Source organism: Trachypithecus francoisi, unplaced genomic scaffold (genome assembly GCF_009764315.1).
Source record: "Trachypithecus francoisi isolate TF-2019V2 unplaced genomic scaffold, Tfra_2.0 Contig01440, whole genome shotgun sequence".
Taxonomy (NCBI): Eukaryota; Metazoa; Chordata; class Mammalia; order Primates; family Cercopithecidae; genus Trachypithecus; species Trachypithecus francoisi.
Window position 1 is genome coordinate 30,710,935 of NW_022681431.1, and position 15,260 is coordinate 30,726,194.

Sequence of the window (15,260 nt, forward strand, 5' to 3'; positions counted from 1 at the left end):
TATAAAGGTCACCCTCTTTCAGGCTAGTGTGGTGGCTCACGCCTATAATCCCAGCACTTTGGGAGGCCAAGGCGGGCAGATCACCTGAAGTCAGGGGTTAGAGACCAGCCTGGCCAACATGACGAAACCCCGTCTCTATCAAAAATACAAAAATTGGCCAGGCACGGTGACCCACGCCTGTAATCCCAGAACTTTGGGTGGCTGAGGTGGGCGACTCACGAGGTCAGGAGTTCAAGACCAGCCTGGCCAACAGTGAAACCTCGTCTCTACTAAAATAAAATTAGCTAGGCATGGTGGCACATGCCTGTAGTCTCAGCTACTCAGGAGGCTAAGGCGGGAGAATCGCTTAAACCAGGGAGGTGTAGGTTGCAGTGAGCTGAGATCACACCACTGCACTGCAGCTTGGGCAACAGAGTGAGACTTCGTCTCAAAAAAAAAAAAAATTAGCTGGGCATGGTGGCAGGCACCTGTAATCCCACCTACTTGGGAGGCTGAGGCAGGAGAATCGCTTGAACGTGGAAGGCGGAGGTTGCAGTGAGCTGAGATCGTGCCATTGCACTCCAGCCTGGGTGACAGAGTGAGACTCCATCTCAAAAAAAAAAAAAAAAAGGTCACTCTTTTTCTCTTGATGACTACCAGTTTTCCTGCCTTGTCCAACATAGTCTATAGTCTCAGAAAATCCTTTTTATCTGGCTCTATCCCTTCTAAGGAAGTAAGAAGACTCTTCTTTTAAGGCATTCAACTTGCCAAGTAACCAAATTTTAACACCTACTATTCCATCTTGATGTGGCATTGTGCACGTCTACACTCACATGGTGTGCAGGAGAGCTTTTGGACTCAACTCAGTTGGAACTACTTGGCAGCCAGGACATGCCGGTGTCCTGGGAACTGTCCCCCCACAATCTCACTGGGAACAGTACTCGATTCATTGCATATCTGGCTGATGAGTGAAGGTGTTCACCCACACCTCTTTCTTCCCCCCAAAGAAAATGAAGATGTACCTGGCCGGGGGGCAGTGGCTCAGGACTATAATCCCAGCACGTGGGAGGCCAAGGTGGCGGATCACGAGGTCAGGAGTTCAAGACCAGCCTAGCCAACATGGTGAGACCCTGTCTCTTCTAAAGATACAAAAAATTAGCTGGGCGTGGTAGTGGGCGCCTGTAATCCCAGCTACTCAGGAGGCTGAGGCAAGAGAACTGCTTGAACCCAGGAGGCAGAGGTTGCAGTGAGCTGAGATCATGCCATTGCACTCCAGCCTGGGTGACAGAGCAAGACTCCGCCTCAAAAAAAAAAAAAAAAAAGAAAGAAAGAAAACGAAGATGCGCCCATGCAAGGCGTGTCTTCACTTCCTAAGGAAGTAATACTGCAGAGAGGAATGTCATGACTACTCCTCTCGTATAATTGCAGTAGAAAGACACAAGACGATGAAGAAAGGAAGGTGAGCATTCCTTATATGGATGATAAATGTAAAGACGAAACTTGAAAAACCAGCTTTCTCAGTTCCGAGCATTCCAGGAAACACTCTTCTATGAGTAACAAAGGCTCTAAACTAAAGGCTAGGCCAAAACATGGTAGCACATGATTCCAGATTCCCTTTTTTTTTTTTTTTTTTTTTTTTGAGACGGAGTCTCGCTCTGTCGCCCAGACTGGAGCGCAGTGGCCAGATCTCGGCTCACTGCAAGTTCCGTCTCCCTGGTTTACGCCATTCTCCTGCCTCAGCCTCCCCAGTAGCTGGGACTACAGACTCCCGCCACCTCGCCCGGCTAGTTTTTTGTATTTTTTAGTAGAGACGGGGTTTCACCTTGTTAGCCAGGATGGTCTCGATCTCCTGACCTCGTGATCCGCCCGTCTCGGCCTCCCAAAGTGCTGGGATTACAGGCTTGAGCCACCGCGCCCGGCCCAGATTCCTTTTAGTTTATCAAGGCACTTGGTTTTCTTTTCTTTTTTTTTTTTTTTCTCGAGACGGAGTCTCGCTCTGTCGCCCAGGCTGGTGCGCAGTGGCGCCATCTCGGCTCACTGCAAGCTCCGCCTTCCGGGTTCACGCCATTCTCCTGCCTCAGCCTCCCAAGTAGCTGGGACTACAGGCGCCGGTTACCATGCACCCTGCTAATTTTTTGTATTTTTAGTAGAGACAGGGTTTCACCATGTTAGCCAGGATGGTCTCGATCTCCTGACCTCATGATCTGCCCGCCTCGGCCGCCCCAAGTGCTGGGATTTCAGGTGTGAGCCACCGCGCCCGGCCTTGGTTTTCAATTAAGTTTAAGGTCTTAGTCCTGTTGAAAGCAGATTCAATCCAGTCTGAATTTCAGCCTCAATGCCCAAAGGAAACCTAGTGACAAATGCCATTTTGCTCCAGGCCCAGGCTTAGGAGAGCCTCTCTCAATGACCATCAAAACTACTTACTCTCATGTGGCACTGTGTAAAGCAAGTCGAAAGGGGGGCCTGCTTTGGTGGGACGACCCACTTTGTTCAAGATTTTCCACAATCTTTGTTCCAGATTTTCTTAAATCAAGTGCCACAAGCACCAAAACGGTTATCCAAAATAACCTTCTGATTAAGGCCATGAGGACATACTGGCAGCATCTGGCAGAAGTGACTGAGGGAGCCAGGACTTTCTTAAAGTGTTCTCACATGTAGTGAACACTGGTGAGATACACCGTGATACTACACAGTTAAGTGCCCTGGAAACACCGGCTAGGGTATTCGTTCTTTCCATCATCCCTCACCACTGTCACTCAAAATTTTATTATCTGAGGCCTACTGCACATAGTTCCACCGTTCACTGCTTTGAATTTAACATTCTGAACTCTGGGCCCTTCTGAAATTTTAATGGATAATCATAACACCAGAAGTGTTATTTTAATTGACTTAAAAATATGCTAAAGTCCCCAGCTTGCTGCCATTGCTCTCCAAATAATACTGAGTCTGAGATCCTGGCCAATTTGAGATCAGATTATAGAGTTTGTTAAGATCCAGTGTGGTAATGAAAGCAGACACTTGCTGGATACCTCTAATACTCCAGAATTAACAGAATTTAACCTTTTTCAGTGACCACTACACATCAGTTTATGTGGGTGTCTTTCCAAAATCCATGATCCCAAGTCTCTGCCTTAGAAATGAATCAGATTTTTCCAGTGTAAAAATAATATTGGCTGGGCATGGTGGCTCACCTCTGTAACCACAGCACTTTGGGAGAGTAAGGCAGGAGGATTGCTTCAGTTCAGGAGTTCAAGACCAGTCTGGGCAACATAGTGAGACCTCATCTCTATAAATCATTTAAAAAATTAGCCAGGTGTGGTGGTGTGTGCCGGTAGTCCCAGCTACTCGGCAGGCTGAGGTGGGAGGGTCACTCGAGTTCAGGAAGTCAAGGCTGCGGTGAGCTCTGCTGGCACATCTCACTCCAGCCTGGATGACAGAATGAGACCCTGTCTCAAAACTCATAATAATAATAATAATATGTGCTCACAAAAAATCTGATAAATATAGAAAATGGGAAAGTAAAACAAGGAAAAATGCTACTGGCCCATTACTGCAAAATAACCACAATTAATGTATTGGTGTACTAGCTTTATCAGCTGGACTAGGCACTACTTATATGAGCCAACTGAGAGGCCACTGCCGAATTAAATAAAATATAAAAGTCAAAATAAAAATGAATTAAAATAGTTCTTTTTTAAAAAGAAAGTTTTCTATTATTACATAAGTAATCTATGCTCACTGAAGAAAAAAATTAACATACAGGTAACCAAAAAGAAGGGGTGAAAATCACATATAAGCTCACCTCCTAGAGATAGTTATTGCTCATAATAAATGCAACATTCTTTTCTCAGGTACATACATACATGTACCTTGCTTTTATAAAAATGGGGTCATAAACACATAATGTTTTGTAACCTGCTGGTTTTTACTTGATATACATCCAACGCCATCATTTCGAATGGCTGCATAGTGTTCTATGCTATGGAAATACCATAAATTATTTAATCAGTAACTTACTAGGCTGTTTCTGGGGATATTGTATTCAATTATTAGGTCCATAAATCTTGTACAGTCTAATAATAAGTAAAATATATTTTTTTACCTTTTTCTTCAAGTTTAATTTTTTTTGACTGGACAGCTATAATGAGACAAAGTTTATCCCAAACCACTTAACCACTCTTATTTATTTATTTTTTTTGAGATAGGGTCTCGCTCTGTCACCCAGGCTGGAGAACAATGGTGCAATCTCGGCTCCCTGCAACCTCTGTTTCACGGGTTCAAGCGATTCTCCTGCCCTAGCCTTCCGACTAGCTGGGACTACAGGCACGTGCCACCACACTTGGCTAATTTTTTTTTTTTTTAGTAGAGATGGGGTTTCACTGTGTTAACCAGAATTGTCTCGATCTCCTGACTCGTGATCCGCCCACCTTGGCCTCCCAAAGTGCTGGGATTACAGCTGTGAGCCACCGCGCCCAGCCACCTCTCTTATTTTTAATGACACATTTGTGAACTAGCTACAGATTGATTTTAGAAACGTGATTTTTCCAAGGAAGAAATACCAAGAAAAGAATGACTATTTGTAATTCCTCTTTGTACAGAAATGAAAATAGCTTTTTGGCTGCCATTATTAAGAACCAAATTAAACAGACACATGGAATGTTACCTACTGGCTATATAGTTATTGGAAGTTCATGGGTTTCACAGACTCTACTTATATTGAAAGGCTCATTCAGGGTTAAGATCAGCTCCCTGTGCTCTCTGGAGTGAGGAGACACGTCGATCTTATCTCTGTACAGCCACCATGTTCACTGGGCCTCGTATGTTCTGAAAACAGACACAGATGTAGAAAATAACAGTGCATGCAGCCTCATGTCTGAGAGGTCAGTTGTTTGAAACATAATGAGGTTGAAAGATTGAAAGACTGAATAGTAACATCAATATCTTATGACCAGGCAAACTAGAGTTTGGCTCAAACTGTCCTCACCAGTCTTTTCTCACCTGAGGCAATTTTCTTTCTCCTTCCTTCCTTCCTTCCTTCCTTCCTTCCTCCCTCCCTCCCTCCCTCCCTTCCTTCCTTTCTTTCTTTCTTTTTTTTTTGAGACGGAGTCTCGCTCTGTCGCCCAGGCTGGAGTGCAGTGGCCGGATCTCAGCTGACTGCAAGCTCCGCCTCCCGGGTTTACACCATTCTCTCGCCTCAGCCTCCCGAGTAACTGGGACTACAGGCGCCCGCCATCTCGCCCGGCTAATTTTTTGTATTTTTTTTTTTAGTAGAGACGGGGTTTCACCGTGTTAGCCAGGATGGTCTCGATCTCCTGACCTCGTGATCCGCCCATCTCAGCCTCCCAAAGTGCTGGGATTACAGGCTTGAGCCACCGCGTCTGGCCGGCAATTTTCAATACTCTGCAAACATGTAATTAACTATGCTATAGAAGCCAAGGATTCTACAGATCCCTCCCCTTTTTTTTTTTTTTTTTTTCCAGACAGAGTCTTGTTCTGTTGCCCAGGCTGGCGTGTAGTGATGCGATCTTGGCTCACTGCAACCTCCACCTACCAGGTTCAAGCTATTCTCCTGCTTCAGCCTCCCGAGTAGCTGGGATTACAGGCGTGCACCACCACGCCTGGCTAATTTTTTAATTTTTGGTAGAGAGGGGGTTTCACCACATTGGTCTGGCTGGCGTCGAACTCCTGACCCCAAGTAATCCGCCTGCCGTGGCTTCCCAAAGTGCTGGGAATACAGGCGTGAGCCACCGCACCTGGCCAGATCCCATTTTCAAGTGCTGAAATATTAGGGCCAAAATTCCCTAGCTAAGGTAAGGCGGGTCTTTTTCAGACATGGCAGTGCGTTACTTGTATGACAGTTTTTATTTTTATCTTTATTATTATTATTTTTAAAAACCTAGCTCCTGCAGGAAGTATAACACTTTTTAAACAGCACTGGCAAAACGTCCTCAGAGAGCCCTTTCTTCATTATGATCACAAAAAGGTTTTATTGTCCTAAATGCTATACAAAGTATAACGAACAGACACTCTCAGCAGCCTGTGTTTTCAACCGGAGACACTTCTGTCAAGCGAAAGCACAAAGGAAAATATACAAAAGGGCACAGGCATAACTAAATTCAGATGCATTTCTATTATGTGTAAATAAAGGTGGGTGGAAGAGAGAGCAGAGAGATGAATACGGGACTCCTAGGAGTAACTGTTTTGATCGGGAAAGGTGAGAATGGCCACCTTCCTGACTCTAGAGAACTCATTACAGAGGAGAAAGCAGAGCACTTACTTGTGGCCTTAGCCATTCCAATGGAATTAGAATTTATTTGTATTAAGTCCATCCTATGTGTGCCACTGGGCTATTTGTTGTAGATACAAAAATGTTGAGATAAAATGTGTCCCTCTCCTCTATCTCTAGTGGAGAGCTGACACACAGATAATACATTCCACTGTGCTTGGATTTGTTAGGGCCTTCTATGTTGCTTCCTGCTCCTAGGGTGTAGTGGGTAGGGTCCAACTTTCCCTGCAGCCCCCTCTCTTCTGAAATGGGCTATGTGAAGACAGGGACCAACCTGGCCGCAGTCTGTGATATAAAGTGCTCATGAGCCAACATTAAGCTCCCTACCCCCCATATGGGCTACTCACTAACACTGCCCAGATCCCCTTCAGGTGGCTGTGAGGTCAGATGGGGAGGAGAGAGTCTATCTGGTAACACTGATGATAAAATACAGTAGATCCATATGCTAACACAATATTATTCTCACATTATCTCAGGTGAGCCTCATTTGAGAGGAACACTGTCTTAGCTCAGAAAAGTAATTGCAAAATTTTCCTGGTTAATTATTAATCTTCTCTAAGTGACAAAAGGAAATCCAGAGCAAAGTCAGGGCTGGAAGGGACTCTGAGAGGTCATTTATCTCCTGACTTCAGAGAGTACATTGAAAATACTGCAAACAAATATAATACCATGTTTAGATGACTTCAGGAAAAAGGGTTACATTTTTTGGCATCCAGATTCCCCATTTTATAATACCCTCCATCTTTGCATCTCATCCAGCATAATCACTTGGGAGACTTTTTTAACACAGGCTGCCGGCCCCACCCCGTGGTTTCTGATTCAGCAGGGCCTGGGTGGGGCCTGAGATTCTGCATTTCTCACATGTTTCCAGGCTGTGCTGATGCTGAAGGAACAGGATCCCCACTGTCAGCACCTCTGTTCCAGCCTAACCCTTGCTGGACCTGACCCTTTCATTCTCGATGGAAATAGATACCAGTGGGTCACCAGTCTTTGGCACTGAGACACACATGTACTTGAAGAACAATCTAAGAGTCTCCCAGTCATTCGTTTCCTCTTCCAGGCTACATAACACTAAATAACAGAAGTTCCCTACCCTCTTATCATAGGTATCATTTTCCAACCTTCAATTGGTTTTTGTTTTTGTTTTGTTTTGTTTTTTGGGGGGTTCTTTGTGGAGCCCTCTCCCAGTCTCTTTTCATTGTGGAGCCATGAACTAGACCCAGAACCTTAGAGATTGGCTGAGGTTGGGCACGGGTGGGGAGGGACTCACAGACTCACAGAACCACGCAGGCCGCTCATGTTATGACCCTCCAGTACCCAAGTCTGCCGATCAGCCCTTCTTCTGATTCATGTGCTTCTAACTCCTTTACGAGCTGCAGTAATGCTCAGTAGACCTTCATAAATGCCTTTCTTCTGAGAAGCTGAAGGCATTTCCCTAGCTAATATTACAGTTGACTCAATATCCTAAACCAGTGCAGGGTTAAGTAACTTGTTGAAGTGCAAACCAGCTCAGGAAGGGAGAATCCGGAACTCCAGATTTCTACCTAAATATCATTTTATGGAGAAAGATGCTTTGATATTTATTGGACTTTATGACAAGTCTATCCCCTCCATATAATAATAATAGTTTCAGGTGCAAGTGAAACTGTGAAGCTTCTGCTCTTTGCAGGAGGATTGCAACAGAGGACTGACAGTGGGGAGCAAGGCTTCTGCGGTCGGTCTTGTCACTTGTCCCCATCACTTCCCAGCTATGGAAGAGAAAGGGAAGGCACAGCCCAGGTGGCACAGCTATCTGTCCTAATCGTCTTTGGCAAAAGCCCAGAGGAGCTGAATGCTGAAGTACCCTCAACCCACCCCACTCATTTTGTTTCCCTTTTCTTCATTTTCACATTTTTTTCTGCCAGTGTAGTTACTGAATGTCAGCGGCCCAGTTTCTGTGTCCTGCCTTGTTGTAGCATGTGGGTTGGAACTATGCTTTCCTTGTGCACTGTGCTGTGGGGTGCTTAATACATGCTAAATTATGACAGCAGTCCCCTGTATGCCCGAGAAGTCAGTCTTCCTCCCGAGGGCCATATCCCATTATGTTACACTTGTGTTTAAGACGGTCGGAAGCTGAAGGCATCCCTCCTGCATCCCTCCACTTTAGATGAACAGCTGGAACTCATATAACATAGTCTCTTCCGACAAGATTTCTTTTAGAGAAAGAACATTCTAGGGATGTGATCACTGAGCATCCCAGCTCCAAGCCAAAAGGCAACCTGTTACATAGCGCAGTTCCCATTTAGCCATGCAGGCAGGGGACCCATTAAAACCTCATGTGAGTGAAGGGGTCCCAGAGAAAACGTTCCTCTCTGTGTTCCTGAGAAACCCCTCAAAACTTCCGAGCAGAAGGCAGAAAGTAACAGTGAAATAAATCTCCTGCAACCAGCAGCGGTTCTGTCAGAGCCTCTGGGTCTGTAACTATTTTAAGACGTGGAGGAGTAGGATAAGAGCACAGGCAGCTGGAGAGAGTGGCTCCAACAGGGCTGCAGGGGAGATGTGCGGTCACCTGCCGCGTGGGGACAGCAGGGCAAGGGCAGGCGGGTTCGGCTCCTGGACTCCTCCTGAGGCCACAAGGCTGACCTGTTTCTCGGCACCTGGGCCCCCCGTGTGTGACTCTGCATAGAGCTCATCATGATTTGTTGCCCAAGGTCATAACCAGTCACAGCCAGCATCATTTCACCAGGCACACGGGATAGAAGCAGCAAAGAGAATCGCAGCACCGGCAAACATGAGGAATTCCGGCACTGACACTTACATAATGAAAACTATCTCCACTCTCACTCACCGCTGCCACTCTCACAGCACGGAAATCATGAAAGCAAACACTCCGCAAGTGTTTATGTGCATTCTAGCAACTCGTCATAAAGCACACGCTTCCTAGGAGTAGAAAAACCTACAGAAACGTCTGTGAAATTAAACAATGGATAAATTCTAATCAGCTTTTCTCTTTTTGCAGGACTAAAAACTACAATAAGTCAAGTGAATACTGGCTTGAAAACTAATACCCAACTACAGTGTACCTTTAAAAATGCTCCACTGAGATTCTGATGGTGCCTTATTAACAATTAAAAGTAAGAAGTAACAGCAATAAGTCAGAATTTTTTGGATAAATGTATACATTATGAAGGATTACTGGAACAAAACCCTTTTTACTGCTGAAGATGACATTAGAGGCTTCTGTTATCATTATAATTCATATGGACAGCAAATTTCTCTTCAGCTCAGTAAAAACTAAGTATGAAGTAAGTTTCTTTCTAAAAATAGCCCAAGAACTCAGTACTGCTTTTCTTTCTTTCGTTCTTTTCCTATTAAATGGAACACTGAAATATTTCCTTTCATTGTTGACACTTTATGTCATTTGCATTTAAAATCAGACAATACATAATAACAAAGAAGTCTTTAACAACATCTTTTCAAAATAGGAAAATGGCATTCACAATACTAACTGAGGACCTGCCTCCTTCCTTGCTCTAGAGATGACAGGCACAGATAGCTGGTAAGCACCTATCCTATTGCCTAGGAGAATTGTTTCATTCACATCTATATTCCTAAAGCTGATACATTTACTTGCCAATTGATGAAGAAATTCCTGCCTGGTTCCCTGCTGTAAGCAAACTGTTTGGCATGAAGTCAGTCCACACTGAAAACACACTTCTAAATAAGCAAGGTGATTCAAATGTAGTTTAAAATATTCAATATCAAAATGTTTTGTTTTCTTCAGCACAAATTTAAGTTGGCAATAACGTGTTAGATGAACTGCAGTTAAGGTTACAGAATCCCACGGTCTTTGGTTACTTTTGATAACTAACTCAGTCTAAAAGAGGATGCTTTAAATTATTCTCTAAAACCTTCCTCCTAAATTAATTTTTAAAAGTGCTTCTCTTTAGGCGTATATGGGTTTATTTTTTAGCACAAAATTCCCCTTAAAAAGATAAAAACTGTCCATCTGTACATTAAAGAAAATTACATTTGACACTCCATTATTTCTACAAAATAAACTTGTAGCACAGAGTATAACAGGAATTAACTTTTAACATTTTTTTTCTCAAGAGTTAGGTTACCATAGTAGAAAATAAGCTCAATGACACAATACAATGTTTCTGTATTTACAGAAACCATATCCATTAATCAAATATTTTAACATAAAATAATAATCTACAGATTGCTTTTGCAAAAATAAGTAAGAATCGAAAACTTTTTCTTGGGAAAATTGAATAAGGCAGATTTACTGCACTAGGAGATATTTAAAGAAAAACCTTTTGCCACCTTTCTTAGCTTTCTCTAACATACCAACCTCAAAGCTTCCAGTTTTCCCAAGAGATAAACATTACTATGACGGTAACATTAGAAAGATTTAAGGAGAAAAGAACAAAGAGAAGTCTTAAAATTCCACCCAGTACTTACAAGTAGTTTCCAAGAAAACTGAGCCACAATTCTTCAGAGGACTGCTCTCCTGATCATAAACACAATCTGAAGTCTAAAATAGATATCCTATCACATTAGGCCGAGAAGTCACATTTCAGCTTGCTAACTTCTACTTTTACAACTCATAGAACTAACTCCGGCTAAAATTAACCGCAGCCAAGCGGCAGGCAGGAACACGCTGATTTGCATCATGTGTGCCGGGATTTATTCACTAGGACAACATCGGTGTCCTCTTAATGGGAAATGCGGCCAAGGGGCGTGCCCTGGTGAACAATACATAGCATCATGATTATGCTAATTACTGAATTCAGTCCAATAATGCTAACTTCTTTTAAGTTGTTTTTGCAAGTACTGACAAAGAGAAGGAGTAAGCTTTTTCCAAACAGGCATTCACTTGATTTTTAAGCACATTCAAATCAGACCAAACTTTGGCAACAAGGTGGCAGTGCTGTGTGCTCTTTACAAGCAAAAGCAAAGCAAAAGGACATTCTGTTCGATTAAACAGAGTGATTAGATGCAGCACTACATGAAATTAAATAGACACAGAACATACATTATCGGAAAGTCTATCCACCAGAACCCTGAAATAACAGCTTTTTCTTTCTCTATAATGAACTGATTGCAGGGACTTGCTTTCTGGCTCTGCCTCCTTCTGCACCTCCCAAGGAGTAGCTATGAAGACACAGATTCAGTAATAAATCACAACTGAGAATAAACATCTCAAATATTTGCAAAGCCATTGTCCTTGGCAAGAAGCATTTTAAGGTGGATTTACTGCTTGGCTAGAAAAATTGTCCTCTGTAGGTGACTGATCATCTACAGAGCATGTTGGAACTCAAACTAACAGGTAAAGACACCAAGCATACAGCTGATACTAAAAAGAAAATCAGAACATGAAAACTTTCTCTCAAAAATATAAGTACAACTTATAACAAAGACATTAACCGCTTAGTATCTACTCAAGATGGTTTAGACTAGTTTGCTTTAGACTAAGTTCTGAAGACATGTTTTGTTCTTATTGGACACTCTATGAAAGATACCAAAGCACTTTACAAACATCAATCAAATCGCCAAGCATCTTTGGGAGATGTCGTTTTCCTCTTTTTTTCCACAGACGGGTAAAAGACAGGGTAATTTAATTTCAATGACTTCAACCAACCCTGGATCACCCCATCACCTCCTGAGCCCTTTATAACATCTTCCATATTAACCACTTATCTATAATCCTATAGACCTTTTCAGAGCTGTTTGTTTTCCTCATTTTAAAATGTCATGTTAGTTTGGACTTCAGGAGGTTCACTCTACTTGACACCCAGGTGCCAGGCCTGAACTCCAGGGGCTTAAAAAGCATTCCTAGACTCTCTCTTGCAGGCAGGCATCCTACAACATGGATCCCTAAAACATGGCGATGCCCTCAGGAGGCACTGTCCATCTGCAGCCTGCTGCCCAAAGTGCAAATGGTTGATCTTCATTGGTGTGAGTTGGACATCACCAGCACAATCTCCCTGCTGTTGTTTACAAACACTGCCGGCTGCTGGTCTGAGACTGCATCCCCTCAGTCTAACCTGAGGCTCTATGCCAGCACCTGCCCCACCTCTGCAAGAGGGTGGCTGGTATGCATTCCCCTTCACTCCAACCCAGAGTCATGGGAGGCAGCCCTTTCCCACTCTGTGCTGAAAGGAGAGAAGTCAGCACTCATCAAAGATGGCTAGCTGCTAATGAACAGAATTATTCTCAATAATCTACCGTAAACTCACTCCAGAAGTCTTAATGCCAAAAAGGACCTTGTAAGGCTATTTTTGACACAATATTCTTATCCTATTATGTCATAGTTCAGGAGAAAAGTCTCTAAGCCAAAATATTATTTCTGCCCTAAACCAGAAAGAAAAAGCAACTACACCAAGTGCATTTCTGCATCAGAGTTTGTATTGGAGAGGAGCAATCTGATGTATGATGGATCCTACATCCATTCATCGGAAGGCAGGGGCCCCTGAGCAATGCTCCGGTTCCTCACACATCAGATATGCCTAGTATGACTCTGCTGTTTCAACTGCAGCCACACTTGTTCCACAGTGGAAGAATCAAAGCATTCCAAATAAAACAGTGTCTCCTCCAATCTACATTAGTCATTCTGCTGCTTCCTTTTCATTAGTGAAACTACTTGAGTCAACAGTGCTTTTGTTCTAGGTATACTTATGACAGTAGAGAAAAATCTGTATCAGAGTACCTTTAAAAGCAGAGTAAATTCTTCCCATTTGTTCTCATTAATTTTTGGTGGTAGAGGAGGGACAGGGAAGGTGGTGACCTATGGGATCTTTAGTTCAAAGAATCCATGAAATTAAAGAAAATTACTGTGTTTATGAATCTACACGAATGAATTAACCCGGATACCAACCTTCTATGAGCAGCTACATGTATAATTTAAAATTTTCTAGTAGCTGCTTTTAGAAAAGTAACAATAAAGAGGTAAAATTAATTTAATATCTTATTTAACTCAATATATCCAAGATATGATTATTTCAATGTGTAATAATCATAAAAACTATTAATGAGATATCTTCATTCTTTTGTTTGTACTGCCCCAAGCCTGTGCAATCCAGTGCGTATTTTACAATTAGTACATTCCAATCTGGACAATCCACATTTCCAGTGCTCAGTACCCACATGTGCCTGGTGACTATCATAGTGGAGAGCCTGAGTGTACAAATATCTTCCTGACAACAGCTTTTCTACAACATATACTAATATTTACGTGTTTGTGGGCAAGTGCACACTTACATACACTCAATAAACATTAAGATACTAGGCATAAGGATGAAAAACACCTAGTTTTTGTCCTCAAGGAGCTCAAAGTTTAGACACTTGGCACTCTTTGTTTTTTAGAGCTAGGGTCTCATTCTGTCACCCAGGCTGGAGTGCAGTGGCACAATCATGGCTTACTGGAGCCTCAACCTCCTGAGCTCAAGCAATCCACCCACCTCAGCCTCCTGAGTAGCTGGGACTACAGGCATGTGCCAGCACACCTGGCTAATTTTTAAATTTTTGGGTAGAGACGAGGTCTCACCATGTTGCCCAGGCCAGCCTCGAACTCCTGGGCTCAAGTGATTCTTCCACCCCAGCCTCCCAAAGTGCTGGGATCACAGGCATGAACTACTGCCCCTGGCTTCTTGGCATTCTTTACCTTTGAAATAATATGCAAAATATTCTGTGTTCTCTGTGTGTCTTCTTCTGGAGAGATAAATTTCTTCATCACTTTATTAAAGGAGTCTGTATCTCAAAAAGGTTAAGAGCCAGGAGACTAGACTAGCAGCAGATGCTGGGAGAAATGGAGAGCTATGGAAAACGAAGGAACTGAGATAGATAGAAGGGGAAAGATCCGAGGAGAAAGAAAGGACTAAAAGGAAGATAAATAAACAAAGAAGACAGAAGAATTTCATTGCTAGACATGAAATTTTAGTTATAAAATCATATAATAAAAATTGGCGGCCAGGCGTGGTGGCTCACGCCTGTAATCCCAGCACTCTGGGAGGCCGAGGTGGGTAGATCACAAGGTCAGGAGTTCGAGACCAGCCTGACCAACATGGTGAAACCCCATCTCTACTAAAAATACAAAAAAAATTAGCCAGGCATGGTGTTGCACGCCTGTAGTCCCAGCTACTCAGGAGACTGAGGCAGGAGAATCCACTTGAACCCAGGAGGCAGAGGCTGCAGTGAGCCAAGATCGCACCACTGCCAAGATCACACCAGCCTAGGCAACAAAGTGAGACTCCGTCTCAAAAAAAAAAAAAATTGGCATGTTCCAGTTACTATGCCAGGTGCTGGGGACAGATACAGAGATGAAAGACAAGGTCTCTATGTCCAAGGAGTTCACCTTTTAGCGACAGGAACAGACTCACCCAGGCAGATACAATACTTGGGTCAAGTATAAGACGCAGTTTATGTGCGATGTGCTATGGCTGCAGCAGGGAGAGGAGGGAGGGTGCCACACAAGAGGGACACAGTATCCTTTCTTTTCTTCTTTTTTTTATTGAGAAGATGTCTCACTCTCTTGCCCAGGCAGGAGTGCGGTGGCGCAATCTTGGCTCACTGCAACCTCCACCTCCCAGGCTCAAGCGATCCTCCCACCTTAGCCTCCCAAGTAGCCAGAACTATAGGTGTGCACCACCACACCTGGCTAATTTTTATATTTTTTGTAGAGATGCTATGTTGCCCCGGCTGGTCTCAAGCCTATAATAGGACAGTAAATAAACAGGCTGGGCTCAAGCGATCCACCCACCTTGGCGTCCCAAAGTGCTGGGATTACAGGCGTTAGCCACCATGCCTGGCCCCTCATTTCTTAAATGAAGGTTATTTTCTGATTAAATTTTAAATTTATGTTCTGGAATGACTCAAGATTCTGCATTTTAGTTTAGAATCTTAGAAAAGCATGGATAGGTCATGGAGAAATCAGGTATTTTAAAATGACATCTGGAAATAGCAGTGAAGTTTCTATTCTGAGTTATTTATCATCAAATTGAACCTGGTTATT

The 15,260-nt window shown here is 43.3% G+C and overlaps 1 protein-coding gene across 8 annotated transcripts in view; it reads right to left on the reverse strand.

The window, feature by feature from the left end:
- The window catches only part of SLC20A2 (solute carrier family 20 member 2), a 132,325-nt gene that overhangs the window by 80,400 nt on the left and 36,665 nt on the right, over window positions 1–15,260 (reverse strand). For 3 of the 8 annotated variants that reach the window (XM_033232477.1, XM_033232426.1, XM_033232484.1), the window contains exon 1: window positions 10,712–11,793. The exons of 3 other annotated variants lie outside the window; for them this stretch is intronic. The gene's annotated coding sequence lies outside the window, so the exon portion shown is untranslated. Of the gene's footprint in view, window positions 1–467; window positions 487–4,646; window positions 4,670–10,711; window positions 11,794–15,260 lie in introns of those variants that run through there. 2 more of the 8 variants (XM_033232468.1, XM_033232461.1) reach the window with 2 other exon arrangements.